This window comes from Podarcis filfolensis, assembly GCF_964270895.1.
Source record: "Podarcis filfolensis genome assembly, chromosome: 3".
Lineage (NCBI taxonomy): Eukaryota > Metazoa > Chordata > Lepidosauria > Squamata > Lacertidae > Podarcis > Podarcis filfolensis.
Window position 1 is genome coordinate 20736127 of NC_139606.1, and position 17410 is coordinate 20753536.

Genomic DNA, 17410 nt, shown 5'->3' on the forward strand with positions numbered 1-17410 from the left:
TGGCCACACCTAGCCCTTCGACACACCACAACACATTATTCCAATACCTAACCTACCCACCAATACCACGAAAGTTGTGACGATTGCTACGAGGTAGGCGAAAAAACCAAAAAGCCTAATGCCAAATGGAAAAATTCCTACCAGGCCCCCCGGACAACCAGGGCGACCAACCTAAGGTCCGTAGCAAGGCCAAAAGAAAACTGAGACCCTGAGCTCTAAGGGAGTGGAGGGTGGGTGACTCGCGACGGGACGATGAAAAGTGAGGTCGGAAGGCCGGTGCCGCAGCAATTTAGGCTGCTAAACACGCCCCCTCGCAGGCACCTGGTTGGGTGCCTGCCCATGGGTGTGAGCGCCATCCAGGTGAGTGGGAGGCAGGGGGTTAACGCCCCCTGCTTGAGGCGGAGTCCGGCTCCCGACCACAACCACTCCCCTCTCTTGCAGGAGGAGAGTCTTTACGTGAAAAATACTCAATAAACACACAAGACGTAACCAGCTGTACTTTTGAATAAATAAGGTATATTATTCATTGTATCAAATTGTAGATTTCAATGGAAGTCTCACAAAGTTCAACGAGAAAAGCAGAAGACCCAGTAGATCAGTTCATTCTCTAGTCAGTTCATGCATAAGGTCCATACATGTATAAGTATCTATTCCACCTGTCTGTTCATAGAGTCCAATAATCCACATGAAGGGTTGTTACAGTTCCACAGAGTCCTTTCACAGAGTCTAAGACAAGGATTTGCAACCACTACTATGCTGTAAGATCCACTATCCTGTAATATTACATATGGTATGTACAATTGTTTATGGTTTTTTATATTAATTTTGCTGTAAAAATGTGTGAGATTACGATATTGTATTTATTTGTGTCACCTAAAGCCTGTTCTACTGATGAAGCCTAGGATGGTAAAACAAGGCTAATTTTCCGGAAATCCTTGTCTTAGACTCTGTGAAAGGATTTTATAGCTCTGCAGACAACCAGCCAGCCAAGCTATTGCTACCTCTGAGGATGCTGGGGAGTGGAGGGAGAGAGAAGCTAATGGGCTGTATGTTAATTAAATCTGCAAGTCAATAAGAGCAAGCCCCTCCTCGGAAATCAAGGGACCAGTAAGTGGAGTGTGGGTGGAGATGATGTAACATATTTGACTCCAAGTCAGGATCTTACATTTTCATTTACCATTTCATTTACCATTGTCGGGAAACTGGTGCAGTGAAAGGATATTTTTATCTTGCTTCTACTTCCAGACAGGGCCCTAAATGAAGTGATGCAATAAGCACTAGAGTAGAGATTTCTGGGATCACGATAATCCGTTTCCCTCTAATATCTGTAACAAAAGGCCCATCGCAGGACATAACTTCATATCAACCTGAACTATCAACCATTTCAACTGGGATACTCTGGGCTAAGCCCAACCCTTTTACATTGGGGTATCTTTCCTTAGGATCAACACACATGTTATGCTACTGATGTAGTTTACCTTTATGTGTAAGATGTTTTATTCACATATAGCTAGTGAGACTGGTGCTAGAGGAGACTTTTGAGAGTCCCATGGACTGCAAGAAGATCAAACCTATCCATTCTGAAGAAAATTAGCCCTGAGTGCTCACTGGAAGGACAGATCCTGAAGTTGAGGCTCCGATACTTTGGCCACCTCATGAGAAGAGAAGACTCCCTGGAAAAGACCCTGATGTTGGGAAAGATGGAGGGCACAAGGAGAAGGGGATGACAGAGGACGAGATGGTTGGACAGTGTTCTTGAAGATACCAGCATGAGTTTGACCAAACTGCGGGAGGCAGTGGAAGACAGGAGTGCCTGGCGTGCTCTGGTCCATGGGGTCACGAAGAGTCGGACACGACTAAACAACTAAAAAACAACAAAAAGTGAGACTGGGACCCAGACACTGGCAACAAGTTTTTTTTAATGCTTTATCTCTTTCATAGTCTTAATCCAGATCCAGGGTTGGCAACTGTGGGTGGAGGGGAAATGTTGCATGGTGAAAAGTTTTCTTTCCATTAAAATAATAGGTATGCCCCCCAACCTGATCCAGATTGTGACCATAGGAGTGGGAAGGGTTATAGGCCCAAACAGGGTTCCAATCTGGATTAGTATTCCCCCCACCCCCACCCCCCAAATATTGGCTATTTGTGAAAGAAAAATATTTCACTCAGTGGCAGACCACGTGATTAGTTTGGCCCTTTGCATATCACACTAAAACAAATTTCTGTCCGCATTTCTGGACATGATAGTTTGAAAATCTATTTTACAGCTTTGCCTCCTGAGTAAGAATGGGGAACCCCACTGGCACATATGAAACTAAATGATGTGATAAAAATGACAATACAGTGGTATCTCGGTTTTCGAACGTAATCCGTTCGAGTTCCGGAACATTAAAAAACTGAGGCAGTCTGCAAATCTAATAGAGAAAATTGGAAGGAAAAAAAACCTCAGTGGAAGCCGTTCAACTTCTGAGGCGTGTTCGAAAATGGAAGCATTTACTTCCGGGTTTTCGGCGTTGGAAAACCGAAATGTTCGACTTTCGAGACATTCAAAAACCAAGGTACCACCGTACTTTTCTTTCTTTCTTTCTTTCTTTCTTTCTTTCTTTCTTTCTTTCTTTCTTTCTAGAAATGTCCACCTTATAAACTATGTGCCTTTCTCCTTTTTTTTGCACTTTTGTAAATTACTCCATAGTGATTTACATCTTTAATAAGAAGGGACTGGCTGTGGAAAAATCCATCATATATCACTGGCATAGGTTTCCGTGTTAGCTGGTGCTTATTCATTTCAGTACTTGCTGAAACTATTTGGTATATAGTCAGATGAATTAGTGACCTCTGGCAGTCAGGCGTGTCCCATTCTTTGTGAATTCACCAGTTCTCCATTACATGGATATTTATTCGTTCAGGTTCATCCATGGGGAATGCCTGTAGCTCCTACCTTGCATGGAGAAGGTCCCAGGTTCAGTCCCTGGTGCTCCAGAAAGGAATAGCAGAGAACCCTTTCTGAAAATCTGGAGAATCACAGGCAGTACTGGGCTAGAGGGATCAATGGTCCAACTTGGCAAAGGGCAGCTTCCTGTGTTCCTGTTTATTTAGGTTCATAGCTTGCCCTGTCCCATTGGCTTGAGGTGAGTACAGTGGTACCTTGGGTTAAGAACTTAATTTGTTCTGGAGGTCTGTTCTTAACCTGAAACTGTTCTTAACCTGAGGTACCACTTTAGCTAATGGAGCCTCCTGCTGCCGCATGATTTCTGTTCTCATCCCGAAACAAAGTTCTTAACCTGAGGTACTATTTATGGGTTAGCGGAGTCTGTAACCTGAAGCATCTGTAACCTGAAGCATCTGTAACCCAAGGTACCACTGTAATGTCAGGAACATGCCACTCCAGGGCACAGCAAAAGGGTCAGCCTCAGAAACTGAGCAAGGAGATGACTCTTTAGCCGAGAGCTGTCTGTCTTAGAGAAGACAGCTCGGGGCCCCTCCTTCCCAGGCAAGACACTGTTAGCTCTCAGGGTGAAGGAGAGTTGGAAGACAGCCAGAGCGAAGCCGGCCTGCCAACAGGTAAGCGAGAGACAGAGACAGTGTCCACTGAGAATGGGGAGGGGGAAGGCCAGACTTTCAGTACTAGGAGATTGGAGAGGCTCAGAGAGTTGCGGAAGGGGGGAAGGAGAATGGCACGGTTCTGGCCCCCTTCCTGTTGGGGGAAGGATTCTGAGTCAGACTGAGCTGAGAGATGGTGGGAAGCTTTGCTGTGGATGTATTTTTTTCTTTGTAAATAAACTTACATAAAGCTGACGGAGACTCATTACTGGTTGCATGCCAGAGATCATTAGAAGTAATTAAAGCATAAACAGCTCAGGGCCGCTGAAGGACTGCCTCTCTCCATATGAAATGACCTGGACCCTGCAATCATCATTGGAGGCCCGTCTTTGTGTGCCTCTTCCACGAAAGGTCCAGAGGGGTGGCAATGTGAGAATGGGCCTTCTCTATAGTGGCTCCCTGTTGGTGGGACACTCTCCCCAGGGAGGTTCTCATGATGCTTTCACTATATATGTTTAGGTGCCAGGCAAAAATGTTCCTCTTTAACCAGGCCTTGGGCTGATTTAATATTCTACCTTCTTGACCATTGGACCCAATATTGGTCTCATCCACTCAATCCACCACAGCCTGTCTTCGCATGCAGGGGGAAGCAACCAACTCACCCATTTTGAGACCCATTGGCTACCCTCACCTGGTTTAGCTGGCCAATTGAATTCATTTCCTGGGGTGGGGCAGTTATCACATGCTGTCAGCTTCTAGGAGTCACTGATGAGAGCTGAGTGCAAGATGGGGACCAAAGATGGACAGACTGCCCCAGAAGGAGCACAATGTGTCTCCACCTAAGACCCCATACACCACTGCTGGAGTGTAGATACTGTACAATTGTACTGTACAATTTTACGGTCATGGTGAGTGGGATACGCCAAATTTTGTATCCCACTCACCAATGGCATGTGGTACCCAGAAGGTTCCTCATGAAGGAACGCATCCCACGGGCTGTAAGATTCCCTCCTTTTGCTGCAAATGGAATATAGCCCATCTTGACTCTTCTATTAGAATGCTTAAGTTAGTGTGAAAACTCCAGCATAAGTCCTTTGGGGAGTGTGACTGAATTCTCTTCTGAACCCCTTTTCTTTTTTTGTGGGGGAGCTATATCCCCATACCCACCCTATTGCCCCACCTTGGTCAAACTCACCCTGAGCAAAATCGACATTTTTCTACTTGGCAAAATCTCCAGGACGTTTCCTCCTGCTTGCTTTCCTGAATGTTACATTCCAGAATTGCCAATCACTTAAATCATATGGATCTCGGCATATTAGCTTTGGCAAAAAAAGACCCCTGACATGCTGAAGAATAAGAATTCACACCTTCCCTGCATGGCTTTCCCCCCTCTTTCCTTCCTTTCTTTTTCTACGTGGAAGGTTCTCACTTTGCTGGTAGTTTCAGAATAATTGCTTTTTCGCAAAGGGGGAAAGTTTCGAGTTGCTGATTGGCAACATAACTGATGCATCATTGTCAAGCTGGGGAACAAGTTATGAAATTTTACTTGTGTTGACGTGTTTTCTAAAAGTGATATAGAGGGGAATATTTCCGAGCCAATGTAGTGAAGGTGTACGTTTAAACTGACGATTGCAGCATTATTATTACTAATTTTTGTTCATAGAATAAGTTATACTATTGGAAAACACTGCCTGCCCACCCACTCTGTCTCATCAAAGACCTCATCCAGTAAAAACAGGCATTCATCAGTATACACCAAGGAAAAGAGGCAAAGTATTTTTAATGACATTTTTTTGCAGGTGTAGGAAATCATACCTCCTCATTTTATATGCAATTTCTCGTTTTGACAAGAACTAAATGTTCCTCTCATCGGCAATGTAGAGGGTCCCATGTCCCCCTCTTAGGTTAATTGTTTTCTACGGCAGCAGCCTATAACTTTGTCAACTTTTCTGCTGCTAATCCCCCTTTCCATCATAGGAGAGTGCATTCCACCTTCTGTGTGGCCTGTCCTGTTTTCAGATTTGCTTTCAGATGGCCTCCTTCCTAACCAGAAGCCTGTTCAAGCAAGAGGCAAGGGAGAAAATTACTGCATTCTATTGCATGCATACCCTAGTTTGCTTTGTGCTGGAGTGATGTTTTCTATCATTAAGCTTTATTTACACCACATATATATGGGAAGGACAATACCTAAGCATACTCTCCAACATTTCTCTGATGAAAATAAAGGTAAAGGTAAAGGTACCCCTGCCCATACGGGCCAGTCGTGTCCAACTCTAGGGTTGCATGCTCATCTCGCTCAAGAGGCCGGGAGCCGGCGCCGTCTGAAGACACTTCCGGGTCACGTGGCCAGCGTGACGAAGCTGCAGCTGGCAAGCCAGCACCAGCGCCGCACACGGAAACGCCATTTACCTTCCCGCTATAAAGCGGTACCTATTTTATCTACTTGCACTTAGGGGTGCTTTCGAACTGCTAGCTGGGCAGGAGCTGGGACCGAACGACAGGAGCTCACCCCGCCACGGGGATTCGAACCGCCGACCTTGCGATCAGCAAGTCCTAGGCACTGAGGTTTTACCCACAGCGCCACCCGCGTCCCATTGATGAAAATAGGGACGTCCTATTCAATCACAATTAGAATCATAATCATAACCATAATATTTATATAACAACAACAACACAATAATTTTCCCAGCCATGCTGGACAGCTCCCAACAGAATATTAAAAACATGATAAAACATCAAATATTAAAATCTTCCCTAAACAGGGCTGCCTTCAGATGTCTTCTAAAAGTCAGATAGTTGTTTATTTCCTTGACATCTGATGGGAGGGTGTTCCACAGGACAGGCGCCACTACCGAGAAGGCCCTCTGCCTGGTTCCCTGTAACCTCACTTCTCGCAGGGAGGGAACTGCCAGAAGGCCCTTGAAGCTGAACAATGGGGGTGGAAATGCTTCTTCATGTATACTGGCCTGAGGCCATTTAGCATTTTAAAGGTCAGCACCAACACTTTGAATTGTGCTTGGAAACTTACTGGGAGCCAATGTAGGTCTTTATGGTCTTTGTGGCCACTGACAGTCACCAGTCTAGCTGCCGCATTCTGGATTAGTTGTAGTTTCCGAGACACCTTCAAAGGCATCTGACTGGATTGCCTCAGCCACTCTAGTCACATATATAAAAACATAACAAAACATTAAACATTAAAAAAACCCCTTCCCTATGCTTTAAGATGTCTTCGAAAATTTGTGTCGTAACTTATCTCCTTGACTCGAGGGTCGCATAACTCCATACCCTCCAACATTTTTCTGATGAAAATAGGGACATCCTAAGGAAAATGGGACATTGTGGGATCAAATCAGAAACTGGGGCAGTTTCTGTAAATATGGGACCGTCCCTCATAAATAGGGACACTTGGAGTGGCTGAGCTGAGTGACAGAGTATTTGCTTCACATACAGGACATCTCAGGTTCAATTGCCAGCATCTTCGGGAACGGATAGGAGACAGCCTTGACTGAAACTATGGAAAGTCATTGCCAGTCAGTGTTGACAATACTGGGCTACATGGACCAATGGTCTGACTCAGATGTCTATGTTCCTGGCAATGTGGGTTAAACCACAGAGCCTAGGACTTGCCGATCAGAAGGTTGAGAGTTCGAATCCCCGCGACGGGGTGAGCTCCTGTTGCTCGGTCCCTGCTCCTGCCAACCTAGCAGTTCGAAAGCACGTCAAAATGCAAGTAGATAAATAGGTACCGCTCCGGCGGGAAGGTAAACGGCGTTTCCGTGTGCTGCTCTGGTTCGCCAGAAGCAGCTTAGTCATGCTGGGTACATGACCCGGAAGCTGTACGCCGTCTCCCTCAGCCAATAGAGCGAGATGAGCACTGCAACCCCAGAGTCGGCCACGACTGGACCTATTGGTCAGGGGTCCCTTTACCTTTACCTTATGATACAAAAAAATCCCGTTTTCAGACTTTGGAGAGTTTTTTTAAAAAATATGTTGTAGGGTGGTCAAAAATCCCTAAACAATTCTGATGCACTTGTAAATGAGTGAATCACTGAGGACCAAGCACATGAGGATGAAGGAGAATTTCTTTTGGTTCATGTGAACCAAGCTGTTTTTCAATTCCTGGATTAATGCATGAATTGGACACTGTTCATAATGGCACTGTGCACATCTCTGGATTTTGCGATGCAACTCCATTTTAAAAAAACATATACAAAAATGCACATTTTTGCAAGAACAACATTCACAAAAAATGTTTATTTGGGGGAAATGAACAGAAAAGCATACGAAACGGCATATTTTTGGGAGATAATATGTGTAAAATGTGTGTTTTGGGGGAAAGTGTATAGCAAAATGCATATTTTCTGTTGGAAATGTGTACAATTTAAATGCATTTTTTTGGACAGTATTTTTTGTTTTTTAAAAAGCTTCATGAGCACATGCAAAACTTACTTGGATTAGAAAGAGGTTGATCTGCCTATTCTTGGCCAAATGTCTTACAGAAAAATATCTACATATACATACCTCATTTCCCCAATCTTAAACTCATTTCCCTGCATTCCTACATCAGTTTTAAGTTTTTAAAATACAAAAAAAATCCTCATTAAAATCCAACATCACTTTAGTGTGACATACTTCTAATATGTGCATGTTTGTGTGCATTTTTGCCTAATATACCCACATTCGCAAGCCACCATTCCCAATTTAGTGAAAGTCCAATTCTATCACTTTAACCAGCTTTAATTTTAATTGTATTGTATTCCTTATTCACAGCTTAGAGATGATTCTAATTGAGCAGTATCTCAGTTGCCCAAATAAATAAATGATACATTTTGTTGTTTTTATGATCTTATGTATTTTTACACACAATTTACCCTAGTGCGTGCATTTCTGTAGGTACTACTCGGCTAGAGAACTGCATTGCAAAATTCGGGGAACTGAAAATTTCAAAGGATGCCTGTTTTTCAGTTCATGTATTTTTATTTTTATTTTGAAAGTGTGAATTAGGTAGATTCATGTTTAAATGTGCACTGAGTTGAATTTCTTACAATATACTGCAGTAATATGTTCTTTACTACATATACATTGGGGACGCGGGTGGCGCTGTGGTCTAAACCACTGAGCCTCTTGGGCTTGCCGATCAAGAGGTTGGAGGTTTGAATCCCCATGACGGGGTGAGCTCCCATTGCTCGATCCCAGTTCGAAAGCATGCCAAAAAGTGCAAGTAGATTAATAGGTACCGCTCTGGTGGGAAGGTAAACAGTGTTTCCATGCGCTGCTCTGATTTCAGTGTTCCATTGTACCAGAAGCAGCTTAGTCATGCTGGCCACATGACCCAGAAAAACTGCGTACAAATGTCAGCTACCTTGGCCAGTAAAGTGAGATGAGCGCCACAACCCGGAGTCGTTCGCGACTGGACTTAACTGTCAGGGGTCCCTTTACCTTTACCTATACATTATAAACAATTCCTCTAAATAATTTACGATCTAGGCAACCCGTGTAGAGTTTGATCCGAGGCAGCTTTGCACTGTAAATATAGGTTGAATTGAGAACCAGGATGTGTGATGGTGCAGCCATCACTGCTTCTTCACCCCTAAAAAAATATTTCTGGCAATGTAATATGGTCGTTTTGTTTTTTTGGCTATTTTTAAAGGAAACCTCGGGGTTTAAAAAGCAAAGGCTTAATAAGTCTTCAAGTTTTAGCACTATATAAAAGGAAAGGTTTTACATCTCTATTAAACACTCACAGTTTAGTTTGGAGGGGGAAAGTCTGTTCCTCCAGGCTGACTTTTCACTCGCAAAGGTGTGGCTGGCTTTTGGTCTCCTGGTTTTAATCTCTTCATCCGTTCCACCTGTTTTGTTTGCAGTGCCACCAAGATACACAAAATGTTGGACCTTTCCGACTTCAATTACAAGAAAGAAAAGAAAAGAAAGAAAGAGCAGTTGTTGGCGCTTCTTGAGATTTGATCTTTCTTATGCCTGCAGAGTTTATTTTTTTTCTTCCTCCCAGTGTTGATTCTCAACTTTATTAACTGTGCACCTCCAAGATCATTTGTTTTGGCTTGCGCATCTCTGCGGAAATGGGACAGCAAACTTATGTCATCTGTAAGCTCAATGTCTCCTCATTAAAGAGGAGATTCCTGTGGGGTCCCACCCCACCCATCTCGCAGTGTTATACAAGTTGCTATCGTAAACCCAAACCATTTCCCCTAGATTTGAAGCTGTAGAGCTTAGTAGTGAATCCCAGTAGAGAAGCCAAGGTTTATCGGAAAATGATGTTATCCTGGAACAAATAGATTTAGAGGTCACTTCCGAGTTCCAAAATAAAAGCTGTTACCTTGATGACAGTCTTCCCTCCCTTGCTTCAAATGTGCTGAGGGTTCCAGTCCAATTCCCATTGGACAGGTGTCCAGCACACGAAGGTCACCAGCTGGAAATGACTACACTTTCCCTATAAAAGTAGGTGGTTATTGCTAGCACAGCATAAAAAAGGCTGCTATAAAGTCCTCCTAGTTACCACAGCAGCTGTTATACAAACTCTGAATTCTGTTTGTTAAAAGAAAATTGTGCCCAGATGCTTGTGGTAAAAGTTTATGGCCTGTATTCTGCCTCCTGCCTCCAACTCCCATAGATTTCAATAGAAATGATGTAGATCCTTTTAAAATCCATTTTTTCAGCCCCTGGAGTGAAACAGGGAAGGCACAACAATATATTCTGAGGAGGCACAAGGTGATAATGGGTATCTGCAATGTGCCAAATCCAAAACAAGATGCTCTTGTGCATTTATTGGACCATTAAGGGTTACAGTCCTGACAGTAAACTTTTAGGTTATATGGATTTAGGTGCTCGGAATGGAACTAAACATGAATTTTACAGGCTTGTAACAAGAGTTTCTTCAAGGCTTTCATTTACTGTAAGAGTTCAATGGCAGTGTCACGGAAGAAGAAGAACTAAAAGACTCCCCTCTGTGCTGCAAATTCTAGGATTATTCATATTTTTCTTAGAGGCGTTCACACATTACGTTCAGTTGAGCTGTATGCTTGTGCGGTTATTCACGTGTAATGTTCAATGAGTGTACAATCTGTATACTATGTACACAGATAGTTGAACTGTACGCTTGTGTAATGTACAATGAGTGTACAGACCACATACCTGTGTACACAAAAGCTGAGCTGTACAAATTCGCAAGTGCATGCTCTGTTACACAAGCACTTGTGGAGGCAGCTTGTGCCTGTGTTCAGTGTTATTCACGAGCAAACGTTTTGTTAATTCCCGTTTTCGCAACCCTGGAAATGCTTGTCAAAAAGTGCGCCTTCTTGAGTCATCCGATATGTTTTGAGTGAAAGAAAGAGCAAGAGAAGGTCTTCTGGTCAACAGGGCATTGCTGTGAAGACCCTGACTCATATGTTCTTTGAAGAACATGGTGGAATGGTGTGGTGGCAGCGGCCTGGTCATCCCCTGTACAAGAATTACCTCTAAAAGTATATGATCTGGGACTTGCTTGCCATAAAAATAAAAATAGAACTCTGTCTGCAATCCTGTGCATACTCAGCTGGGAGTAAGTCCTATTGAACTCACTCCTACACATACTTATGATGGAGGGAGCCCATTGAGCACAATGGAATTTGCTTTTGAGTAGCCATGTTTCATACAGAATTACACCATTAATTACCCACTTTTCTGTTACAAAATTAGAATTAGTTTGATCCCCCCTGTCATTGGCTCTGGCTTCATCTACTGTTGGCCTCCCAACCTTCTGCCCCATCAGTACCAGCAGTCACCAGCCTCAACAAGGATGCGGGTGGCACTGTGGTCTAAACCACTGAGCTTCTTGGGCTTGCCAATCAGAAGGTCAGCAGTTCGAATCCCCGTGACGGGGTGAGCTCCCATTGCTGTCCTAGCTGCCAACCTAGAAGTTCGAAAGCACGCCAGTGCAAGTAGATAAATAGGTACCTATGCAATGGGAAGATAAACGACATTTCTGTGTGGTCTGGTTTCTGTCCCAGTGTTCCGTTGTGCCAGAAGCGGTTTAGTCATGCTGGCCACATGACCCAGAAAGCTGTCTGTGGAGAAACACCGGCCCCCTCGGCCTGAAAGCAAGATGAGCGTCGCAACCCCATAGTTCCCTTTGACTGGACTAAACCATCCAGGGGTCCTTTACCTTTTACTCGTTGGAACCTATACAGTGGTACCTCAGGTTAAGAACTTAATTCGTTCTGGAGGTCTGTTCTTAACATGAAACTGTTCTTAACCTGAAGCATCACTTTAGCTAATGGGGCCTTCTGCTGCTCTGCCGCCGGAGCACGATTTCTGTTCTCATCCTGAAGAAAGTTCTTAACTCGAGGTAATATTTCTGGGTTAGCGGAGTCTGTAACCTGAAGCATATGTAACCCGAGGTACCACTGTACTGGGATTCCGTCATTGGCAATTAATGCCACTGTCTCAAAATCACTCAATACTCCCAGCTGCCAACACTTCTATCCTATCTGAACTGAGTGTAACTATTATCACAGTGGTCCACAAATGGTCCTTTCATGACCCCACACCCTGTGATCTCTTGAAGCTTTTCAGTGAATCCATTTGGATCCCTCTCATTCTGATCCGAGGCTGCTCTCTTGGTGACTTTGGACCGTTTGGCTTCCTCTGCAAAACCAGTTTGTGCTGCAGTTGAACCCAGCTGTTCAATAAGCCTCTCTGTCCCTTTCCCCATTTTTGTGTTGTGTGTAATCTGTGGCCAATGTAAGCTGCTCTAGGAGTCTTTCGGCTGAAGTGCAGGTTACAAAATGCTACGACTAAATCGGTATCCTATGACTGATCAAAAGTTCCAATCCTATTAAAGGGATTGCTGAGCAGCCTTTACGTGTTGGCTGCATCCCACCAGCTACTTAATGGAAAGTTCTTGTGCTTTAAACAACTTAGGGCTGTGGCTATCAGGGGCTGTAAGATATCTTAAGTGGCTTAGGGCACCTGTGGATTGTCTTGTTGTAAATCACTTATTATTGTATTGCGGCAAAAATGTATTATGAGATTGCCTGCCTCCATCCAACTAACTATATATGAGATCTCAGGGGGGGAAATGTTGTTAAGATTCCAGTACTTCTCCCTGCAAGATCTAGCAGCTTGATTTATATTATTATTATGATTAATTCTTGCTGCGTTAGCTTCTCCCAGTTAGTTTCTCCAAGGAAAGAACGAACAGCAATTCTGAATAATGGCTATTTGTGTAACAGTTCGAAAAGCTGCTTTACATTTGACTTCCATCCAACACATTTCTTGGGATCTTATTTCTCCCATCCCCCCCTATTCCATCCCAAAGATCAATGTTTTCCAAGCTATCAAAATCAATTCCAGCTGAAAAGTTGCTAGGTCTCATGTTGTTAGTATTATGAATCAGTGGACCTTCTGTCTCTATTGTCATTGAAGGGGGAAAAGATGGATTTTCTCCAGAACGGAGACCGCAAACCAGAAGCGAGTATGTATGAATCACTGTGGTTTACACTCACTTAGGAATTAAATTATTTCTAGTTCTTTCAGTGTTAGCAAATCAGCAGCTTGCTTCTCAGCCTTCCATCCACTAGTAACTGCTTGATTGGAACCAGCTAAGCCTAGTACAAAACCCCACTGGGAGAGTCCTGTGTTGCAGATAAACAACTTTACAGCAATTTTCCCTCTGACCTTTCTGTATGTTTCACCACAGTTTCAGACTGGGGTAATATTCCTTGGATGATAAGTACTTCCTTCTCTCTCTCTCTCTCTCTCTATCTCTCTCTCTCTCTCTCTCTCTCGGGGTTAGCTGTTTGGAAATATTGTACACTTCAGAACGGAGCGTTAGTGAGGAATATTTAAGAAAGTACACAGCTTATTTTTGAGTCTCACTGAAAATATTATGGTTGAATGGGTAAGAGTATTCAGGATTGTACCATAAACAGTGACTGGGTCAAGGTGATCTTCATGTCTGAGTAGGAACTTGAACCCTGGTCTCTCCCAAGTCCCGGTCTGATGCTGTAGCCACTACAATACAATGACTTAAAAAATAAATATCTAGCTGGCTAGATTGGCTATGGATTTAATAAATAAATAAATTTATTTAATTTTCAGGTTTTGAAATTTACAAACAGTCGTCAAACTACCAAAACAAAAAGAGAATTCCATAAATTCCCATGGACTTCCTTTAATATATATATATATATATATATATATATATATATATATATATATTGAAATTTTACAGACAAAAGAGAATTACAGAATAAGAAAAGAAAAAGAAAAAGAAAAAAGATACAAAAATGCAAAGAAAAATACAAAATACATGAGGAAATAAAAAACAATTAAAAAACAAATCAATCTTTTCGTATCTTATATTTCAATTACTTGTTTCCTGATCTCCTCACACCTCCCTTTTCTGTATTCCAATTCACATGGTTAATTCAGCAAATCCTTTCCCTCTTTGTATTTATCTTAATTCTATATCTTAACATATTATAACTTTATATTTTCATCTAATTATCAGTCCATTTTTACATATTCTTTTTAACCTTATTGCTAAAGCCACTTCATTTCAATCCAACATCATTTTAGCATTCATTAATTTTACAGTGTTTCTGCAAATAGTCTTTAAACTTCTTCCAATCTTCTTCCACCAACTCTTCTCCCTGGTCTCGGATTCTGCCAGTCATTTCCGCCAATTCCATATAGTCTATCACTTTCATCTGCCATTCTTCCAAGGTGGGTAGACCTTGTGTCTTCCAATACTTTGCGATGAGAATTCTTGCTGCTGTTGTTGCATACATAAAGAAAGTTCTGTCCTTCTTTGGCACCAATTGGCCGACCATGCCCAGGAGAAAGGCCTCTGGTTTCTTCAGGAAGGTATATTTAAATACCTTTTTCATTTCATTATAGATCATCTCCCAGAAATGATGGAACACCGTGACGGAAACCAGAGCACATGGAAATGCTGTTTCCCTTCCCACTGCAGTGGTACCTATTTATCTACTTGCACTGGTGTGCTTTCAAACTGCTAGTTTGGCAGGAGCTGGGACAGAGCAATGGGAGCTCACCCTGTCACAGGGATTCAAACCGCTGACCTTCTGATAGGCAAGCCCAAGAGGCTCAGTGGATTAGACTACAGTGCCACCCGTGAGTAGGACAAGATGTGGTGGCGACCAGGGGTTTCATGCAACTATAGAAAGTTCATGGATATCTAGACAAGTTTTCCCCGCTATCAATTTGGAAGTTGGCAAACAGGTCACTCATGCCTAATAGTTATTAAAACCTATTATACTCTGAATACAGGCAAGGGTGAACCTACTGTGTGAATGGGGTGGGGGGTGGGAGTGGATGTGGGACCCAGAAGAGCTGTCACACACGGATCCACCTATGGGTATGGGTGGACCCTTGAATATTATACTCAGTCATTTGTGGGGGGGGGGAGCGGCTTTGGAATTGGTTCTGTATATTGTGTAAAATTGGATGTGCTGATTTCACACTAGCTGCCATACTCGCTTTTCAGTATAACCTGGAGTAGCTGAGGAGCTCAAGCAGTTGTTGTAAGGAAGTCGAAGATCTTGTCATCTCATTCAGCAAAGTTATTAACTTACTGCCCTTTGGGAGGGAAAGAGGTGGGGGTTACGAACACTAAAGCAGGCCTATTTTTAGAGAGAGATCCCTTCTGACTTCAATAAATCATACTCTAGTTTAATTACAAGTCCATTACCAGGAGGCCACAGCACTGTGGAAGTTAATTGTTCAGTAATAAATAAAGAGAGCTTGCGTTCCTCTTGCCGCTACTTTTGACAGTGTCTGAAGAAAACAAAAATGCTTCTTTGGGACTCCTTCTCTGTTGTCCGTTTTCGGTTTTTAGCCTACTTTGTTTCAGACCTGGACAGGGTGGGGTGGGGGTCGGGGGTGTAGGAGAAGAGAAATGGTTAACTCATCAGGCTCCCTCTCAGGTGAATGTCACAGTTGGTGGTGGGATGAATGGACTAGCCAGGCTCCATCTGATGGCGAAGGCAAACAGCTGCAAAATGTACAACCCTGCAAAACAGTGGATGGGCATCTAATGGCTCCTTCTTGTGAAGTTACGGTGCGATGACACGTCAACCTTGACGTTGCTTGTGCTTTCCTGTCCATCTGGAGTTCCTGATATACTGGGGTGGTGGGGAGAGGAGAAGATTGGTGTAGTGTCATAATCAAAATGCTTCTTTATTTTTAGATCAGTGTTTCCCAATCCGGGGGGCAAATGGCACCCTGGGGACCCTGGGATATTCCAAGGGGGGCACAGGTGAAAAATCACGTAAATAGGGGGGGCACAGCCATTTTATGATTGGGGTAATATCAACTGGATTTTGCTTCTGAATTCTCTGTTTAGAACTGTAGTGGAGAACTGGTATCCTTTTAGCATTGCCTAAGAATACACCTCCTCTCCCAGGATTTTGGGAGAAATGGATTTGGTAAGACCATCTGTAATTGATTAGATCCATCTGTTTTACTGGTATGGTGTGATTTTTAATTATAATTTTAATGATATATTGAATTGTATTGCTTTATTGTATATGTTGTAAACCACCCACAGGTCTTAACTGATAAAGAGTGGCTTAGAGATGGTGTTAATAATAGTAATAATAATAATGCCATTAATAATAATAAAAAAGTTGACGGTATATATCACGTTTTCATTAGTAGTGTTGCCAACAGGTCATATGTGGGCTTAAACCTGGTGTAGTGAGACATGATTCATCCTACGACCTCTAGACTAATCAATTGGAGGGAGGTTTCTAATATCTGACATGATCATGTCTCCCACTGCTCACATATTTATGAATTCATCCTAGGTGGAAGATATTTTGTTCTCTGCTAAATCTGCCAGGGAATTGCCAGGTATACTTCCCCTAAAACTAGGCCATCATCTAAACATCTCTCCCCATCTCACCCTTTTCCATGTGAGTCATTGAGTGAGGCAGATAGTTAAGTTGGAGTTAGATATGATGACTAGAGTGGTGCTTCATTTCTGAAAGTACACTTTTTAGACTTGTGGTGATGATGATGATGATGATGACGACGACAATAACAACAACAGCAACAGCAACAACACGATAAAACAGCAAATCTTAAAAACTTCCCTAAACAGGGCTGCCTTCAGATGTCTTCTAAAAGTCAGATAGTTTTTTATTTCCTTGACATCTGGTGGGAGGGCATTCCACAGGGTGGGTGCCACTACCGAGAAGGCCCTCTGCCTGGTTCCCTGTAACCTTGCTTCTCACAGTGAGGGAACCTCCAGAAGGCTCTCAGAGCTGGACCTCAGTGTCCGGGCTGAACGATGGTGGAGATGCTCCTTCAGGTATACTGGACTGAGGCCATTTAGGGCTTTAAAGGTCAGCACCAACACTTTGAATTGTGTTCAGAAGCGTACTGGGCTTGTACAAGCAAGATGGAACTTGCTTCCACACAGTCTGGAGTATGAAATCCTAACACGTTTTGACAAGGCAAAGATAAACAGAATTGTACATTTCCCAAAAGGCTGAGCTTCAAAACCTGTACCTCAAATATACTGAGTAATATTATTTACCAGCATAAGCCCTCTGGTCAATAAGGGTTGGGTCACAGCTGCAAAGTGTCAAGCAGTATGCTGAATATTCATACGATACGATATACGATACGATACGATACGATATATCTTTATTGTCATTGTCCCATGCAGGACAATGAAATTGAAAAACTACATAAAACTACATAAAAACTACATAAAACTACCACAAAACTACATAAAACTACATAAAAACTACATAAAACTACCACAAAACTACATAAAACATTCAAAAACCCCTAAAAACTTTAAAACCCTATTTTAAAATACACTATACTGTAGAAACCCCTT

The 17410-nt window shown here is 42.8% G+C and overlaps 1 long non-coding RNA gene across 1 annotated transcript; it reads right to left on the reverse strand.

Moving 5' to 3' along the window:
• Positions 1 to 5437: 5437 nt before the first annotated feature.
• LOC310759871 lies at positions 5438 to 17174 on the reverse strand. Its single transcript, XR_014546594.1, has 4 exons — positions 17102 to 17174; positions 15040 to 15138; positions 9285 to 9440; positions 5438 to 5595 (listed from the first exon to the last, which is right to left on the reverse strand). It is a non-coding gene; the product is annotated as an uncharacterized lncRNA (long non-coding RNA).
• Between the last annotated feature and the right edge of the window lie 236 nt (positions 17175 to 17410).